Here is a 19,479-nt window from a genome sequence, read left to right on the forward strand (position 1 = left end):
AGTTTTATTACCTGAAGTACAAGTTACTGTGACACCTTCAAAATTTAATGGTTGAACAAGCTTATTGTTGTGCCATTTGTAAATTAACACAAGTACAAAAAGCCTTGGATGCAATTTTCTGTGTAAATTTCTGACATCGTTTGCTAGTATTATATAAAACTCCTATGCTCCCGTGACACTTCTGTAAATTTAAACTACATTCAAAATGGGTTCTCAACAAAATGACTATCAAATCAGTTATTCTCCTCTATCTAGCAAACATACTTAAAATAAGACCATGTGTTTGGAAACTAGAAAAGATCCAGAAACATGATAAACTCTCAAAAATTAAAAACAGCATTTTGCAAGTTGACCTACTTCAATTGTTCACAGCAAAAAACAATCACAGAAAGACAATTGAGGGGTCTGATCAGGTTTCTTCTAAGTCCACATTGCAAACAACATGCTTCTTTTTATTAAATCATAAAAAAATAAATATGCCATCTTCCAGATCCAACAATGTAATGAGTTTAAATTTTAATTTAATCTAGAAAGATGGTGTCACCTGACAACCAATATAAGTCACCCATCACATCATGAATCACTGCAAGATTTTGGAATCGTGCAATTTCAACCATGAGGTAAACAATGCCCCATCAATGTTTGCAACTCAGGATTTGAGGAAAATGTATTACAAGACAAAATATTCTATCAAGAGACATACAGTACCTTGATAATTTATTGGGTTAGCAATTGTTACATTATTTATGAAACTAGGTGCAAACATACTTGCTGTATTTCTTTTTAAAATCACAGATCTGCTTAGTCCCTAGTGTCTCTCCAAATAGGTCTTGGGAATCCACAAGTATCTACTGTTATCTCAAACAAAAGAGGCTTATTCTATTCTCAAAACTTCTTGAAGGAAAAAAGTCATCAATGTTGCATCAATCTAACGTGGAGCAACACAATCATTTAAATGTAGATTTAACATTAAGACGTATAAAGTCTTTCCATCAAAAAGTTACTTTATACATTTATTCAACCTGACTTCAAAGTACTGAATGTTTTTCATTTTTAAATTTAGGACAAGAGTAATTTTAGTACAAACCACCTGTGCATATTATTGTCCAATTTGAAAGCTCAAAGTGTTAGAGCACAAGCAGCAGGCAGTAATTACCTGCACAGATGCTCTACAGGTCATTCTGATGCCTTTCTTTGGACAAAGACTAGCATTTGTAAACCCTACTTGCGGCTGAAGACAGTTTTCTGCTTCAACTCTTCGTCTCCCCCTATAGGCTATAATTCAATAATCTGAGCATGCTCAATGTAGGTTCTTCATTGCAGTTTCAACCATTTCATAACATGTTTCCTTGCAGGCTCGATTATCTGCCATTTTGTGACTGACTATCCCACACTTCTTGGGCTAGAATGCTCCACAGTCTCATGAAGTTCATGAAACTAGTCATATTAAGGAAAATGCAATGCACAGATTGATCTTTGCTTCAGAACTGCAAAAGCGGGATGCTGCAAACAAAATACATTTTTTCTTTATGTCAATTCTAAACAGTTCATAATAATAAAAAAATACATACAAGACATACTAGGTAACTTCTCCAGGTATAAAGCAGCAAAGCTACCTTACAAATTTAAGATTTCAGTGACAAATGCGCAATCCCAGATCCATAAGAATGATACAAAAGAAAAGAATAAATACACCCAGCCTCTAAACATTAGCCATTAAAGATTGATAAAATGCTTATTCCAGAAACCTTATTTAACTAATCCATCTTATGGGATTTTAAAAAATAAAATATAATTCACACATCTCCAAATAATTTGTTTCATTAAAATGTTCAGAACTCATTATAATTTAATAAATCTATTTTTAAAATGACCAAAATATAATTCAATGGAAGGAACTGCCATGATACTTTATTGATTTTAGATTGTCAAGCCAAATAGTCATTCAATATAAAATTAAAACACAAAAAAAGACTTTAACCACTCACAAATTCCAAATGTTGCCGGCATTGCTTATGAATTTTAAAGCTAAGTGTAAGTGCATTAATTCTACACTAGCTCAGTGCTGGGTACTGTACAATTGAACTGTAAAAAGGAATGTTTTACAGATTATGTACCTTACCTGAAATAAATTGCATATATCAATAAAAAGCTTCTTTAGAAATATCCATGTATAAAATAATGACAGCATTTCAGCCATAGGAAGACTCTTCAAAACAATAAAGAACAAATGGATGAAGCAAAACCATAGTCTGCACAAAAACAAATCAGGTCTTTTCAAAATAAGTTTATTGCTCTCAAACAAAAACAGGATCAAATAACAAGGGAAATCAACATCATGTTATCCAGTGTTTCATATCTCAAACACAGAAGCACACTATGACCTGTGTTTTGTAATATTTCATGAAGATTCTTAGTCTATCCAAGTGCCACTCATTTAATAAGTACTTGAAGGCCACTTCCCATTTAAACTATGCACTATATATATATTTTTAAAATATTGGGACCTTCAGCCATTTTATATGAAGACAACCTCAAGAAAATGCAATCTGAATATCATTCCTCTCTCGAATTCTACCATACAATAAATCGGACAAAAGGCATTCAAGGTGCAACAAATTTATGTAATTACAATAAAGACCTTGTCATACTCAATTACTTTTTAAGCAGAATCATAGAGAACTTCAGTTGTGATTTTCAGCCAATGGCAGCAGCTGGTTTTTACAAATGTCCTCCCAGTACCTATGGGCCAGGGAGGACAAAAATCAGCTTAGGATCCAGGTTTTCATATGGATGCAAGTCAAAATCTAGTTCAGTTCTGAGATTCACACTCCCAGCACTCCTAGTCATAATTATAAATTAAACCAATGGAGTTGAGAGCAACAAGAGTTTAAATAAAGTCACTAGCTTTAAAATAAAATAAAATAAATGAGAAAGTGCTGAAATTTAGAGTGGCAAAAGACTTTTGAAAAGATGGCATGACTGAATCACCAGAAGTTACAGGGATTTAATTTTTAACATATAGACCACATTATTAATAGTTAATCAAAATATATTTCATCTATGCCTATTTCCCCAATAAACTGCAATTAGCCCAATAATTAATTGGAACAATACTCCAGTGAGTCATTAAAAGACAGCAAAATGATACCTCTGTACTAACCCTAAAATTTACATCAACTTCTGATATGGTTGGTCTTAAAAATATTGCACAGTTTATAAATAAGGCAGAAATGTGAAGAACTGTTACGGTTTATCCAAATCCAGATTGCAGATATAAGGCAAAAGATTCCAATCCATGACAACATTTTGTGGGGGGGGGGGGGAGGAGGAAGAATCTTAATCCTATACTTAATCTTAATCCTTGTGCGAAACATACACACGTTTTTAAAATACATTGCCTTAAACAAATGACATTGACACATTTTCCCATTTATGCAACACACAGATTTTCAAATAATTCAAGTAAATACAATCTTCCAGCTAGATTTCCTACAGTTCTCCCATTTTCCAAAAATCTTACAAGTATTTAATTTCAAAAAATTGAAATGAACAATGATTACGAAGAACAAGCACCCCTGAAACCACGTAAGGTGCATTAGAGCAATCGAAAATAACATTAAGGGAGGAAAACTGGTGTTATCATATGGTCACACATAAATATATAGGTTGTAAACATACAACACTACTATGCATTCATAAATTAAGACAAAGAAGGACAAAAGAATAATGTTCTCCATTCTAAAATACCAATACAGTCTAATGCACATTGTTGAAAGCACTGCAGCCCAGACAGTACTGTTACATCACGATCACAGCCTTTTATCATTTATTAAAAACAATGAAATAATTTTGAATCCAACATTCTTTTGCATTTGATAAGAAAATCCACCAGCCAAGATTTTGTTAGCATCTCAGTGAAATGCAGTGGTAATAAACCAATTATTGAACGTGTCAACGCATGAGATTCTTTAGACGTGATCAGCCCTCATTTATAAAAATGTGTCAAAAGAAATTTTGTTCATTTGCTCCACAACATTTATATCCATGCACTGTCTTTCATAATTAGAGCACCTAAATGATAGTCAAATTGCAGATGGTAATTATGTACATAAAATGTGCTCTTTTAGATGTCAGTATATGTAGACATGTACAAAAATCCATAGACAAAGAAAATTTCCCTCATGATAAAAAACATGAATTCCAGTGGGCTGTGGCTATACACAATTATCAAGAATAACTAAAATAACTAGATTATTACAATTAATATTCAAGTCCTTTCTTTTCATAAAATCACTAATGTTTACCTCATATTCAAAGAATTGTGATCATATGCTACAGCTTCATATTAGGGCTTAATTCACTGAAGTGAGCATGCTCAAATGGAACTCAATGCACAATGCTCTGAAATTTGCACCTTTATGGAAACTATTTGCATGCAGACATATGTTCAATAATTTTCCACTAATTTTCCACCAAATCAGTTGGGGCAACAAACTAGGAATTTGCATCATTTTATATATGCTGCAGTTTCAATAATTCAAAAATTAAGCAAGTTATTAAGGAATTAAGAATTACTCCCAAAAATGAAAATTATACCATGGTCTCAGAGAAATAATTTAGTTCAATAATTTCTAAATGTAAACATCTAATCAAATTACTCCAGCTGGTTAAAAAAATAAATCCAATAATACTCAATTCTCATTCCACACAAATAACAAAGAGACCTTTCGGAATTGTGTGAAGAAATGAGCAAGAACACAGAAAAGTCTGGAGACAAGAATTTTACTCATATACAAGTATTTTAAAAGTCTGTTAAATGCACCTCATTAACCTGTGTGAATTTTTTCATAATGTGTAAAAAAAATGAAAAAGGGAGGACACAGCAGAGCTGTAAAATGAGATTAGGCGGGGTAGGCTCTTTTCTATCGACAGCCATATATCATTCTGTATCAAGAAATTTCTCCAATTATCTCATTTATACCAAACCTGAACTTAAGATAAATATTTTAAAGTGTATGAAATTTTGCATGATAAATGAAACTGATTTTAAAAGATTATCAGAATACATCAAGCAAAATTGTAATGTATTACAACAGTTGAAGATTAACGATGGCTCAGAAATATTAAAACAAGTAGCAAACTGCTGGTGCAGAATGCAATTTTATTTCAACTGAAATTGCAATTTACTACACTAACACAACAACCATAGTGGCATGATTATGATTACTGTAGCATTCTGTTGTGTCAGAAGGATCATGACCACAATATGATATTACCACTATACTATACAACTCTTCAGTTTAATTAGATCAACCATTTATTAAATCAAGACAATACAAACATATACTCTTGCATACTGTATTACTTATGTAACATCACACTCTTCCAATTCTGCTCAGTGAACTGAATTCTCTGAAAACAAAACCAAGCATGCAATTAGCAAACATTTTCTATACATCATATTGTTCCACCTTCACATTTTTCCATGTTAATATAAGTGAGGTACACAGACTAGAAGAAGGACTTAATGGTACAGTTAGTTTAACAGTAAGTTACAACTACAAATTGTTTTTACATTATCTGAATCTGTAATGTTTGCAGACACTTTTTGTCTATAGGGAGTGCATTCATTCTGTCAGAAAATGTCCTGTCGGCTTCCACCTAGAACAGCATCCAGCATTCCAACATGCAAACCAGGAGCAGTAGGCCATTTGGCTTCCCGAGACTGCTCTGCTATTTAATATCATGAGAGGCTGACTGTAATTCCAACTCCACATTCCTGCCTATTCCAGTAACCTTTTACCCACTTGTTTAACAAGCATCTATCTGCCTCTAACTTCAAAAATTATTTACACTACCCTCTGTGGAACAAAGAAATATGTTATTTCATGATCATCTTCTACTTAGGATGTCGAGGAAGACTTCCACTTTTGTGGATACAAAGGTGACAGATGAGGCCAATGTTGTAATTGCAAGCTCTTCAATAGATGGCAAAAATATTTAAAATACTCTGTTTCAAATAAACAGTCCATTAGATATTCTCTGCAAGTCAACACAAACCTGATTTTATCAGCCTTGGTCACAACTCTATATAAAAAAACCAAAAAAAATTAAGAATAAGGTTCAATTTTACAATACTCTATTTTATTATCAATGTATGAAATCTATCACAGTCCTATAAGCATTTTTCCTTTTATTTGACATCTCTGAATGCATGGTAACTTATTTCCCCCCACCATGGAGAGCAAAATTAGCTCTCAGAAGGCGACCTTCATTTAATCCAGTCAGCAAAAGCCAAACTGTACTTAAAACTGAGGCTCGTGTCTTCAAAATAAGCTCTAGCGAAACAGAAAAAGCAATTCCATGTTTTCCAAAATTTCTAATCTTAAACTCACTAGCAGCCACTGTTTATGGATTTATTTTTTCTAAACCAAAGAAAGCTTAAGGAAGTTTATGTTATTATTCATTTAAAACAGAATTCTGTTCGCTCAATTTCAACATGCTTATGATTTTTAAAGATGCAGTATAGTAACTTGGGTCTCGAACTACAGTCTGGAACATAACACCATAAGAGCAGAATTACACTATTTGGCCCATCAAGTCTGCTCCATTTCATCATGGCTGGTTTATTAATAGAAAGTATAATTAAAATGGAAAACTTCTTTTCTGTGAAGACCATGACTTGAATTATTGTACCATGCTCTCAATAACTACTGAGCAAAGGAAAAGTGTTGCTACGTCTCATAGAGCAAAAAGATAAATTTTATTTCTGATGTGTGATAAATTGTCTTTTTTCAGCTGAGTCAGGTCACTAAATGATCTGGCACATTCTAGCTTGGGCAAACAAAAATCAATTGTAATTGCTGAATCCATGTTTTTCCCACCAATGACCTACAATGGAAAACATGTACGTCAACTTCAGGAACAAGGTAGAATAATTGGGGAGGGGGTGTATTGTTAACGATTATTAGCAGTAAATATTTTAATACTCCTACTTACAACTCTTATCTCTTACATTGTTATATTGCGACATTCTCTTTTACATTATACCAACATCCTTCAGTTGCAACAGACCTTAGTTCTTTCCTCTCTTCCCCACCTCTATCTTTCTCTTGCCCATATTTATTTGCTTAAAACCTGTTGTTTCTATTTCCAGTTCTGATGAAAAGTCATTCTCTAGAAAAGATGTCAACAACTTCATAGATCAGGGGACCAAGGAAGTGTAGGTGTTTCTGTCTATTGATCTAAAAATACAGGATTTTATTATTTGACTACAAATCATAACTCAAGATCAATGCAAAGACAGGAGTACACCTGAGCAGCACGTAAATTGTTCAGATTAGAAATTATCCATTAATATTAAATACTGTAGCTATGCTTCTCAAGCATATCTGATAAGGGCCATCTAATTTAATGCAAAATCCTTCAACCTTTAAAATCGGTTTGGTCACTTCTTCAAAAGCCAGTTTATTGAAATAACTGCAGCGTTTTTAAACAAATAAGCAAAATGTCTTACATATTCCTAAAATTTAAGATTATTGATTTCAGACCAATGCAAATCTCTTCAAATGAAAGAAACTGACACTGAGAATTATCTGATCAAACAATTCTATTGTCACAATAAACACAACAAACCCAAACACAGCACATTCATTTCAACTTTACTAAAACCCAGGTATTTCCATTAGGAAATCACTTTCTAGACAAAAACTTTACAGAGTTAAATTCCATTGATACAGAACCTTCAACGTTTTATCCATTAATAATAGAAACACAAGAGATTTTGCAGATGCTGGAAATCCAGAGGAACAAACACAAAATGCTGCTGGAAGTTAGCGGGTCAAGCAGCATTTATAGAGAGGAATGAGCAGTCTATGTTTTAGGCTGAGACCCAGGGATGGGTTTGTTTGGGGACAGCGAGGAGAATTAGGGGTCAAGTTAAAGTTTAAGTACGGGGCGTGGGCAAGTCTGAAGTCAGATTAGTATTTAGGGACAGAAATGTAGAGAAGTTAGAGGTCAGGCCAGAGTCTAGACTTCACTCCACACTTGAAGGCCAGTGATGTGGACGGGTAACGAAGTACATCCATGGTTGTTGGGCTGTCAAGCACTGCGGATGAGGACCAGCAAAGGCAAGGACTGATGGCCTACCGAGTCAGCGGGTCTCCCCAGGTCAGTGGGCCCCGAGATCAGACGTCCGTGCGAGCAGGAGGCACGCAGGCCGGTAACCCCTTTAGGTACATGAGTTGGCAAGTCCGGAATTCAGAGCACAAAGTTCGGGGTCCCGTCACTGGCTAGTCCTGGGGTCGAAACCAAAGCTAGAAGCCTAAAGTTCAATTGAAGTACAAAGGCTAAAGTCCGATGGCCAAAGCCCTGGATCTACCAGTCAGAGTCCATTGCAGAAATTAAAGGCTCATTGACTGTGAGTTCATGAGTCCACAGGAAGCTGGAAGACTGGAGGCTTAGCCTGGAGTTGGAGGACTGTGGGATGGATGGCAAGGAGGAAGTGGGTCTGTTTTGTTGTAGTTCAGTGGCTTGTTGTGCTCTGCTCTGTTGTTCTGTCGAGCATTGTAGGTATGCTATTGTGGCATTGCAATGCAGGGCGACACTTGAGAAATGCCCCCAGCACTCCTTGGGTTTTGTTGGTTGTTAATGCAAAACGATGCATTTCACTTTATCTATCGATGTACATGTGATAAATAAATCTAAATCTGAATCCAAGTGAACTGTCATTGACCTGAGAAATTCATGCAGCAAGTCATGAAGTTGAAATAACTGGTCACCAGTCATCACAACCACTTTCAACATGATAGTATTAACATCAGCCACTGGAGTTTAGACCAGTTTTGCAGAGCTCTTTGGCAACACAAAGACAATGTCAAATCCTGATATCAAATGATGTCAAATGAAGTTGCTTTTGCCTCGTGGATTAAGTTGCTTTTGTCATTGAAAAACACTTCACATGATCATGGAATTACATTGCATAGTGAAAGGCTCTTTGGCCCAGCTCATCCATCCCTACCTGAGTTAGTCCCATGGCCTGCATTTGACCCATATCCTCTAAACCTCTGCTATCCTTGGACCTGCCTAAAACATTGTAATTGATCCCACCTCTATCACTTCCTCTGGTAGCTTATTCCACAGACCCAATACCTCTTTTGTGGAAATTCTTGTTCTCTAGATCCCTCTCACCTAAAATCTATGCTTTCTAATTTTAGATTCTGCTACTCTGGTGAAAAGATTGTGACCATTCACCTTACCTAAGCCCCTACTGAATTTGTATACCTCTTAAGTCACCCAGAGAAAACAGCACCAGCCTATACAGTCTCTCCTTATAACTCAAGCTCTCCAGTCCCAGTAACATTCTTGTAAATCTTTTCTATACCCTTACCTGCTCAATTACATTCTTCCAATAGCTAGGTGACCAGAACTGTATACCACAGTGTGGTTTTATCAATGAATTTATGTTTGTAACATGACATCCCAAATCTTCTACTGAACGAAAAAGCAAGCAAGCTAAATGCCTTCTTCATCAGCCTCTCAGCATCATCACTTTCAGGGAAATATTTCCTCATGTCTCTGCTCTACGTTTGTCATGGCCTTAACCATTTTACTGTAAATGTCCCATCTGGTTTAACTGACTAAAAATTAGAGCTGGAAATCAAAATTATTGTCAAGTGCAATAACCAAGTACAGTGAGTTAAGGTAAAATGAAAAACTTGCTTGCAGTGTCAAAGGCACACAGATATAGACAACAGACAGAATATAATATGTACAAAGTTTATGAAAGGGAAATCGTATCTCCCTTCCAGAAATCCTGAAATTGTTTGAGAGATAGGGCAGCATCTATAAATGTTGTGTCTATGTGCACACAGACATTGATCTAAGGTGTCAGAGGGTACATACAATTAGTCTATATATATAAGTCAATCTTATATTTATTGTCGCAAACACGAGGAATTCTGCAGATGCTGGAAATTCAAGCAACACACATCAAAGTTGCTGGTGAACACAGCAGGCCAGGCAGCATCTCTAGGAAGAGGTACAGTTGACGTTTCAGGCCGAGACCCTTCGTCAGGACTAACTGAAGGAACAGCTAGTAAGAGATTTGAAAGTGGGAGGGGGAGGGGGAGATCCAAAATGATAGGAGAAGACAGGAGGGGGAGGGATGGAGCCAAGAGCTGGAGAGGTGATTGGCAAAAGGGATATGAGAGGATCATGGGACAGGAGGCCCAGGGAGAAGGAAAAGGGGGGGGCGAGCCCAGAGGATGGGCAAGGGGTATAGTCAGAGGGACAGAGGAAGAAAAAGGAGAGTGAAAGAATGTGTGTATACAAATAACAGATGGGGTACGAGAGGAGATGAAGCCACACTCAGGTTGGAGGAACAACACCTTATATTCCGCCTGGGTAGCCTCCAACCTGATGGCATGAACATTGACTTCCCTAACTTTTGCTAATGCCCCACCTCCCCCTCGTACCCCATCCGTTATTTATTTTTATACACACATTCTTTCTCTCACTCTCCCTTTTCTCCCTCTGTCCCTCTGACTATACCCCTTGCCCATCCTCTCATACCCCTTTTGCCAATCACCTGTCCAGCTCTTGGCTCCATCCCTCCCCCTCCTGTCTTCTCCTATCATTTTGGATCTCCCCTTCCCCCTCCCACTTTTAAATCTCTTACTAGCTCTTTCTTCAGTTAGTCCCGATGAAGGGTCTTGGCCTGAAACGTCAACTGTACCTCTTCCTAGCCTGGCCTGCTGCGTTCACCAGCAACTTCAATGTGTGTTACTTATATTTATTGTGTATTTTTGTGTTCTTTATGCTTATTGTGTTTTTCTTAATGCTGCATCAGATCAGGAGTAACAATCATTTTGTTCTCCTTCACAATTATGTATTGAAAATGACAATAAGCAATCTTGAATCTTAAAAGAATTAAACAAGAACCAAAGAGGAAACTTTTTCCACACAGAAGGCGCTGGATATACAGGACAAACTACCCAAAAAAGGGGGAAGGTACAATTCCAATATTTAAAAGACTTTAGATAGGTACATTCTTAAATAAGGGAACATTAGCCATCCTCCAGACTTCTGGTTTTTCACCCTGACAAAAGATTATCTCCACCAGTGCTCTGAAATTCTTCTCCAGCTTCCCACATCACATAAGCTGATTGAGCTGCATTTGGTGCATAGACCACAGGCTGAGAGCCATTGGTTTAGTTATACATGGTGTGCTCATCAAAAAAACTGTTTAGTTCTGTTTCATATAATCTTGATTGAGCGTTAGAGCAATTGCATTCTACTGCCAAGAACGCAAAAATCATTCTATTATAATTTCAACTGGCTCAACATCGATGATGGAAATAATTTGGGGTGTCAGGAGATAAGTGTCTAGCTGCAGAACATCCAACCTTTTTTTGGAGGTTTTAACATTTGGCAAAAGCCGAATATGATTAAATCAAATTACGTGAACGATGACTATACTGCCCTAAACATGCTCCAGTCACACTTCAAAAAAAAAGACCAGAAATCTCAAAAAGCAGTAAAACTGCAGATGTACAAAATCAAAATTAAATTAGAAAATTCTGGAATCATTTATGGAAAGAGAAACAAAGCTAATATTCCAGGACGAAGATCCTTTGTCAGAAAAGAAAGAAAAAAAAATTATTATTTCAGGTAGGTGACCTATCACAGGAATATTTCATTATTAAAATATTTAACAATGATCACTGAGTTTTGATTCCCTTCATACTCTTGCTTAAAGACCAAAGATAAAATCTATGGCACAGGAATTATGTAAAAACCATTTCATGAGCTTCACATTCATAGACAAATGATACTTTCTCCATGCTCAAATTTTGCAGGGAATCACAGCATAGTTGTTCGACACCACTATGACATCACTTCTCGAATTTCCTGAGATTGTCAAATACCAAAGAAATGGTAGGATCACTGCAAACCAGAAATCTAGGCAAATGGGGTTACTGGCATCAACCAGGATGTGAAGGTGACTCTGCAGCTTCCAATCAAAGACTCAGGTTTGGGCAGTCTGAAGGCACCAAACATGTCAGCACCTAAGCAAACAGGTTAAGAACCAATACTGCAAAAAAAATGTAGACTTTCATAGTTACGATCTGTAGGTGTACCAAAAGGCAAATAATGCAAAATCTTTTGATATGCCTACTATTCAAGGATTGGCGTTACATAAAAATCTTGGAATCAATTTATAAAATTAAAATGTACTAACTCCACAAAGAAATGAGTTGGCTGAATGGTCTTGAAGAGAAAGCATACAGTACCGTAATCTGGCTTCAGCGAAATTAAAAAATACATTGTTCGCCAAATGTAACTTGGCCGAAGCTACACAAAGCAAGACACCTTACTCTAACACAAATTCCATGATTTTCATGTAACTGTTTATCTTAATTTCCTCTCAAGGTATTTTTACTTGAAGAAGCTCCCATCAAATTCAGATTCATTACCTTTTGCCATCACTCAGTTAAAAAGGAGGTAATCACCAGTTTTCAAACAAAGTAGATAACTAATTGTCAAGCTAGAGGATTAAAAGCCTCTTGCTGTCACCTGAAGTGCCAAGTTAGTTCTATTTGCTTGCATAACTGAGTTATGATGCTACATTACATCATTACACATACATACTGAGGAATTGAGGATATTAAAAAAAATATTTTGAACCTATGTAATCTCTGGCTAAAAGAATAATTGGGACTGAATAGGAATTTTTAAACTGAGTCTTCAGCAGTCAGCTAAAACCGGCTTATACTCATTCTCCCTTGGTTTGCAGAGAGACATTAAGAGTTTGACAACATTGTACCCTCATTTGAGTAGGGGAGGAGGACTCACCGATAAGGACAGGAATGAACATCCATCTGTAATTAAGTCAGGGCCTAGCAAAGGGAATAACTGATAAGGACTGGACAGCACATCTATCTGTAATTAAGCCTTGATCTAGCAGACTCTCTTATCTGTAACTAAGTTTCACACCAACAGACTTGGTGGGCGTACCAGTTCAAATGATATCTTGCAACAGTAATGTATGGGGCTTACTATGTATAAATATACGGCTGTAACAGGAGAGAGTGGGCCCACTTGTCGGATGGTGGCAGTACTTACATGCCTTCGCTTTGACAACTGGGTCTCAAACTCCTGCAGGAGGATGCGCAATAAACTGATGTAACTATATGAAGCTGGTCTCCTGAGTTTTATTCAGATTCGACTTTAATACTTGGTGTCACAAACAGGATCCCAATAGAGGGAGTGCCAAGCAGACGGACTGAGTCAGCGGCTGGACCACTCTGGGGACTGTGGAGACCAACTGGGTGCCCAATAGCGACCTTCTGTCGCTCTCCGTTAGTTCCTTTGGAGGCACGGTCCCTCGCCCAAGGCTGATCGCATAACCTTGACGGGATCAAGAAAGAATCTGCTGGGAGACTCGTATAAGGTAGGCAAATTTTATTAATTGAGCAGGAGGCGGTACCAGGTAAATTTTACTAATTGGGCAGGAGGCATTCATGCCAGGTCAATTTATTAATTGAGCAGGAGGTGCCAAGCCAGGTAAATTTATCTGATTTATTAATTGAGCAGGAGACCTTGTGCCGGGTAAATTACTTAGAGAACATGGGTCAATTGCAGTCGATTGATACGAGTGGCCAGGAACAGCCCTACACAATATGCGCAAGAGCTTTCCAGACAAGGAAAAAGAGTTGCAAATGTTGAGTGCAGCGCTGAATAAGAAATGGGGGAACAAAATGTGGCCACTGGGGGGGGAGTTGATCCTGGGATATTACCTCATGAGAACAAGCAGTAAATTTGATATGGAAAAAGAACTGTGGAAATTGTTGATAAAGGAATGGAAGGAAAAGGCAGATGTAAAGTGGAACAGTACATTACTAGCAACTTGGGAGGAATAATGCCTGTGACAAAGGGATAGATGTATGTACTGCAGAAGGAACGCCAAAAAGTTCGGAGACACTAAAGGCGGAGCGTGACTAGGTGGATGGGCACTGAAAATGAGAGCAGGAAAAACAACGTAAGCAAACCAAGGTTGACCTAGATAGGAGAGAAGGGCAGGAACATCAGCCCAGAGTTCAAACTAATGGGGAAACAAGGGATCCCGAACCTGTTTGGCATACCGACCCTGTTTGAGGACAGTGACCGCAATGAGGATTGGGCACCCATCAGACAAACCCCCCCACCATACCAGGGGCCAAGTGCACCCAGTGCTCCCGAACCCCAATCCTCCCAATACTTAGATACAATAGCCACTCAGGTAAAACAGCGGCGGCAGGGAAGGGGAGGTCCCTATACCCTGAGATCCATAAAGGGAATACCGAGGATTGTTCCGAGACGGGGAGGGAAGAATCCAATAAAACCCCGGAGGTAACAGCTCCACCAAGACAATTGCCCACCCGAATGCTGCCCAGTCCACGAGCTGCGGAGAAAGGACAGCCCTCAGTGATTCCTGTGTATGCACCCTGGAAGCCTCAAGAAATGATAATGATCATGAATCAGGCCCCAGATAGAAAAGAAAGACCAGCACAGTTTGCTTAGTATGTCTGTAGTACTATACAAATATATAATGCGACCCCGCAAGATTTATTTGGTCTCTGCTGCATGATTCTCTCAGTTGATGAGGAACAGAAATGGAAGGCAGAATTAAGACACCAAACCTATCAGGCGTTACAGGCGGGAAACCATAATGAGAATGAACAGACAAACTCGATTATTCAAGCCTTGGAAAGGGCTCTCCAGCAACCTGTAAACATCACTAAAGTACCTGAATGCAAACCTAAGCCTGGGGAATCGGGACCAGACTATTGGGAGTGATTTGTGGCCTGCTACGGCACTTTCACAGGACACCAAGCCTTTAATAATGAGAATCCGTCCCCCCCAGTTTAATGCCCTACTGCTCCCATGCTTACCAACTAAGTGAGCCAACATGATTAAAAGAAATAATATGGATTGGCCTGACAATGACTGAAATCAAATGCAACGAACTTTGACATATTATTGGGACCCAGCTTTCGAATCCCGATCAACCCCGAAGGGAACTAATATTAAAGGTGAATATGTTCAGCAGGGGAGAAGGACGCGAGCGGGCTATTTCTGGGGATCAGAACTGGGATCATTTTCCCATTGGCTGTACCCTGATAACCCGGACTCTTACTGGACAGGACCCATAGAATGCTAGCCCAACGAATTTCAACCAACCGTCAGGATTCTGGGAATGGTAGGCCTGATCCACCGGGCCGATCATTATCACAGACAGGCAATGGGTATGGGGCGGGGGGGGGGGCCGACCCTGGACCAGGTGGGGTGTGCTTCATTGTGGGCATCCTGGACAATGCAGGGCAAGGTGCCCATGGGAACAAAAACCTACCAAAGGACAGGTAGGGACAATGACCGTATTCTCTGCCCACGACCCGTTTAGAAACTGACAAGCAAGGATGCTCCCTACCATGAGTACCACCTCTCAGGAAAAGCCCAATGTAATATTGTAAGTTGCTGGAATTCCAGTTCCGTTTATGATTGATACGGGGGCACCCACATCCACTCTCGATCAGGAAATAGTATTGGAACAGGGATTCCAGCTATCAGACGTTACAATCACTCTGTCTGGGTTCGAAGGCACGGAACGTACGTATTGACATACCCAGCCACTGCATGTGGAATTCCAGGGAAACCAGTGTGCGGTTTCATTTACAGTCACTACCAGACTGGGGTGCAATCTAGCAGGGAGAGACTTGCTCTGTCCATTGGAAGTCGAGATTCTGTGCACAGACAAGGGGATCACCCTGGGACGAGTGAACAACCGACAACTTCCCCAGTTTCCGACCCCCTGGTGGTGGGCACTTAATCTGGACTCTACTTCGTTTGAACCCGCTCTGCCAGCGGTCAACCCCCATGTGACCCTGTCCTATAACAGGGTGCGCCACCGAGGAAAGCCAATATTATGCACCCCTCGAGGGACATAAGTTCCCAGTCACAGTGATTGGACAGGTTAAAGGAAAAGAGGGCTATAGGCATCCGTTAGTCTTGTAAGACCATGGATTTGCGCCTTGGAAGATTTCCAGGGCGCAGGCCTGGGCAAGGTTGTATGGAAGACCGGCAGTTGTCCATGCTGCAAGTCTCCCCTCTCCACGCCACCGATGTTGTCCAAGGGAAGGGTACTAGGGCCGATACAGCTTGGCACCGGTGTCGTTGCAGAACAATGTGTGGTTAAGTGCCTTGCTCAAGGACACAGCACGCTGCCTCAGCAGAGGTTCAAACTAGCAACCTTCAGATCACTAGACCAACGCCTTAACCACTTGGCCACGCGCCAAAGGAAAAGAGGGCAGCGCATCAATGGCTGAAGTTCCAGATTTCCTTTGGCAACAGACAGGACTGGTGGCTCCCCATATCACTGTTAGGGTTTGCCCTGGGTTCAAGCCAAAGAACCTAGGGTTCCTTGCCTACACGCTGATGAAACAAGACTCCAGCACCAAGGGAGACTGGCAAGACTTGCCCGCAGGCCAACTCTGATACTGGAAGGAGTCTGAGGTGAAGATGGGATTTCTAGTAAGACATTCTTAATATTGACCAAATCCAGGACATTGTACCCCATCTCTGGGCAATTTCAGGCCATGAAGTCGGCTGCACCAACTGCCCCCCGTCTGGATCACCGTGAAAGGAGGACAGACTCTCCCATCCATTCCGCAATACCTCCTCAAGCTCAAGGCAAGGTTTTATGAGGATGGAAGCTCTTTTGCGGGTCCAGCAGGGAAACGATGTTCCAGCTATGCGATAGTGATGGACAGTGAAGTAACTGAGCAGGCCTCTTTTGAAGCAGCTGTCTCAGCCCAGAAAGCTGAGCTGTTTGCTTTGACTCGTGCCTGTATCCTAGCAACAGACAAAAGTGCGAACGCTTATACAGACTCCCGTTATGTATTATGTACTACGGGGCTCTCTGGGAACATTGGGGATTCCTGACTTCCTCTGGTCACCCCATTAGTAATGCTACCTTTGTAAACAACTTACTCACGGCTCTAAAGCTACCTAGAGTTTTGGCTATTATTAAAGGTGCAGCCCACACCCACTTGTCCAACCGGGTCACTAAAGGCAAAGCTTTAGCGGATAAGACAGCGAAAAGTGCGGCACAATCCTCGGTAGTTGTAGTCCCCTCGAATTCCCGTCAAGCGACCCTCCGTGACTTAAGCATAACGGGTTTGTCAGACATGCGAGAGGTACATACCTTTCAGGAGGATGCCTCTGAGGAGGAGCGCAAACTGTTGTCCCAGATGGGGTGCCAGAAAGACCCCGACCTAGGTTTTTGGATCACCCCAGCAGGATAGGTTTGTGCTCCTACACAGTTTTTACCAATATTGGTCAATTATATACATAATTGTGCACACCTGGGAAAGGAGGGAATGGTTGGTAACATGTACCCTGCACACTGGGTATGACTCCCTTGCCAGCTGGACCTTTTTCGTGTCTACAAGTTGATTTTATTGAATTGACTAAAGTACATTGCTATAGATACCGCTTAGTTATTATAGATGTGTTTAGTAGATGGATTGAAGCTATTCCAACTACCAATAACACTGCTATGACTATTGTGAAAGTATTATTATGAGAAATAATTCCCAGGTACGGCCTGCCAGAGATGCTGAGCTCTAACAATGGCCCACACTTTGTGGCGAAAGTAAACTAAGGGGTATGTAATGAACTAGCTATCAAGCAACAATTCCACTGTGAACACCACTCATGGGCCACTGGCATAGTGGAAAGAGCCAATGGCACTCTGAAGAGTAAATTGGCTAAACTAATGGCGGAGACTGGACTCACTTGGTTGAAGGTCCTACCGCTAGCCCTATTCCACATGAGGGTTACCCCACAGGGGAAAACAGAGTTGACACCAGCTGAAATCTTGTGTACCATTGCTCCCAGAAAGCCTACCAGCAAAAATTGGATATGCATACCCTGGGGGAAGAGATGGGAAATATATATGCCAATCAACCAAAATTTTCCAAGCATTACATTCACAGGTACAACAGGCTTACAAGGAAGAGAACTACCCCGCAGAGAGGAGTGACTATCCCACCCTAGAACCTGGGGATTTTGTCCTGATCATGAACTGCGATCGAGGGAAACTCGGACCTCGGTGGAGAGGGCCATATCAGGTGTTACTGACCACTCCCACGGCTGTGAAACTGAAGGGATGATCTTGGAGACACATCCAACAGACTGCAAACGTGTTACTGAAGGAACTGAGTAGGACTCTCTCAGACTAAAGGAACATGTATTGGTTGATAGTGGTGTCCGTGCTTATGCCTTTGAGTGCTTACCCCAGCATCTGGGGGCCCTATGTCAACACCTTTCTGTCTCTCTGTCACACCTATGCCAGACAGGTAGAACTAGGGTACCATTCCACAGCATGGTAAAACTATGACTATGCAATGTCAGTAATCTTCCTCAACCAGAGTGAGGAACTCTCAGCCTGAGCTTTCTCAAATAACACCCAGGGAAGTGAGGTGCAGAACTGTAGTCCAGTCAGAGATGACTGTGGCTGTCAGTGTTTTGAGGGATGGTATCTCAGGCCCCCACCAAACGGAACCTCATATACTGGGAAACATGCATCCTGGCCATACCTGCAGGTGCCCAGCAGCAGAGTAGTAAATGCCACCTGTTACTGTAACTTCCAGGGAGGGGAAGATGCATTTTTTTCCGGGAAATAGCAGCTGTACCACCTATACCACTGTGGCCCCTTCCTGACCAGTAAATGGCACCCACTGGGTGTGTGGAAATTGGGCCTATATATGACTCCCAAGGGAAACTGCCAATAGATAGAATCTGCAAAGTCCCAGCAAAAGGTGGACCAACTGTTGTTACCTAGCATATTTAGTACCCCATCTGAGAGTCAAGGCCCAGCTGCAGGATCACCCCCATTGGAACAAGCAGCGGAGAGGTATAACTGAGACTGAGCAATTTTGGATGATCGCTTTTCCCTCCTATGGAGTAGCCAGGAGTTCACAAGAGATAATCAATCTGGCTACAGCATTTGAGGAGCTGGCCACAACACTGCAGGAGCCCTGACAGAAACACAGGCCCAAGTAACAGAACTATCCACTGAAATGATTGCAATCCGGCAAACAGTCCTACAAAACCGGATGGCCCGTGATTTCATTCTGGCTGAAAAAGGAGGAACATGCACCATTATGGGGAAAGAATGCTGTACCTACATACCCGACGAATCTAGTAACATGTCGCCCCTTTCTGAGCATATAACCCAGGAAATACGAAAGATTCATAACGTAGGACAGAGGTTGCATGGGTATCAACAAGACAGGATGGTGGTCGTTTGGGAGCTTCTTCGGGGATATTGGTGGTATGCTATTGCATTATGGAAGTATTGTACTTATTGTAATTGCTGTCATTCTTGTCTTGTGATGCTTGTGGCTGCTGGTGGCTAGCTGCTTCAGTCGTGGG

At 40.3% G+C, this 19,479-nt stretch overlaps 1 protein-coding gene across 6 annotated transcripts in view; it reads right to left on the reverse strand.

Moving 5' to 3' along the window:
* LOC134359998 (histone-lysine N-methyltransferase EHMT1-like) overlaps positions 1-19,479 on the reverse strand; it is a 202,045-nt gene that overhangs the window by 152,320 nt on the left and 30,246 nt on the right. The window lies entirely within an intron of this gene.

Source organism: Mobula hypostoma, chromosome 21 (assembly GCF_963921235.1).
Source record: "Mobula hypostoma chromosome 21, sMobHyp1.1, whole genome shotgun sequence".
Lineage (NCBI taxonomy): Eukaryota > Metazoa > Chordata > Chondrichthyes > Myliobatiformes > Myliobatidae > Mobula > Mobula hypostoma.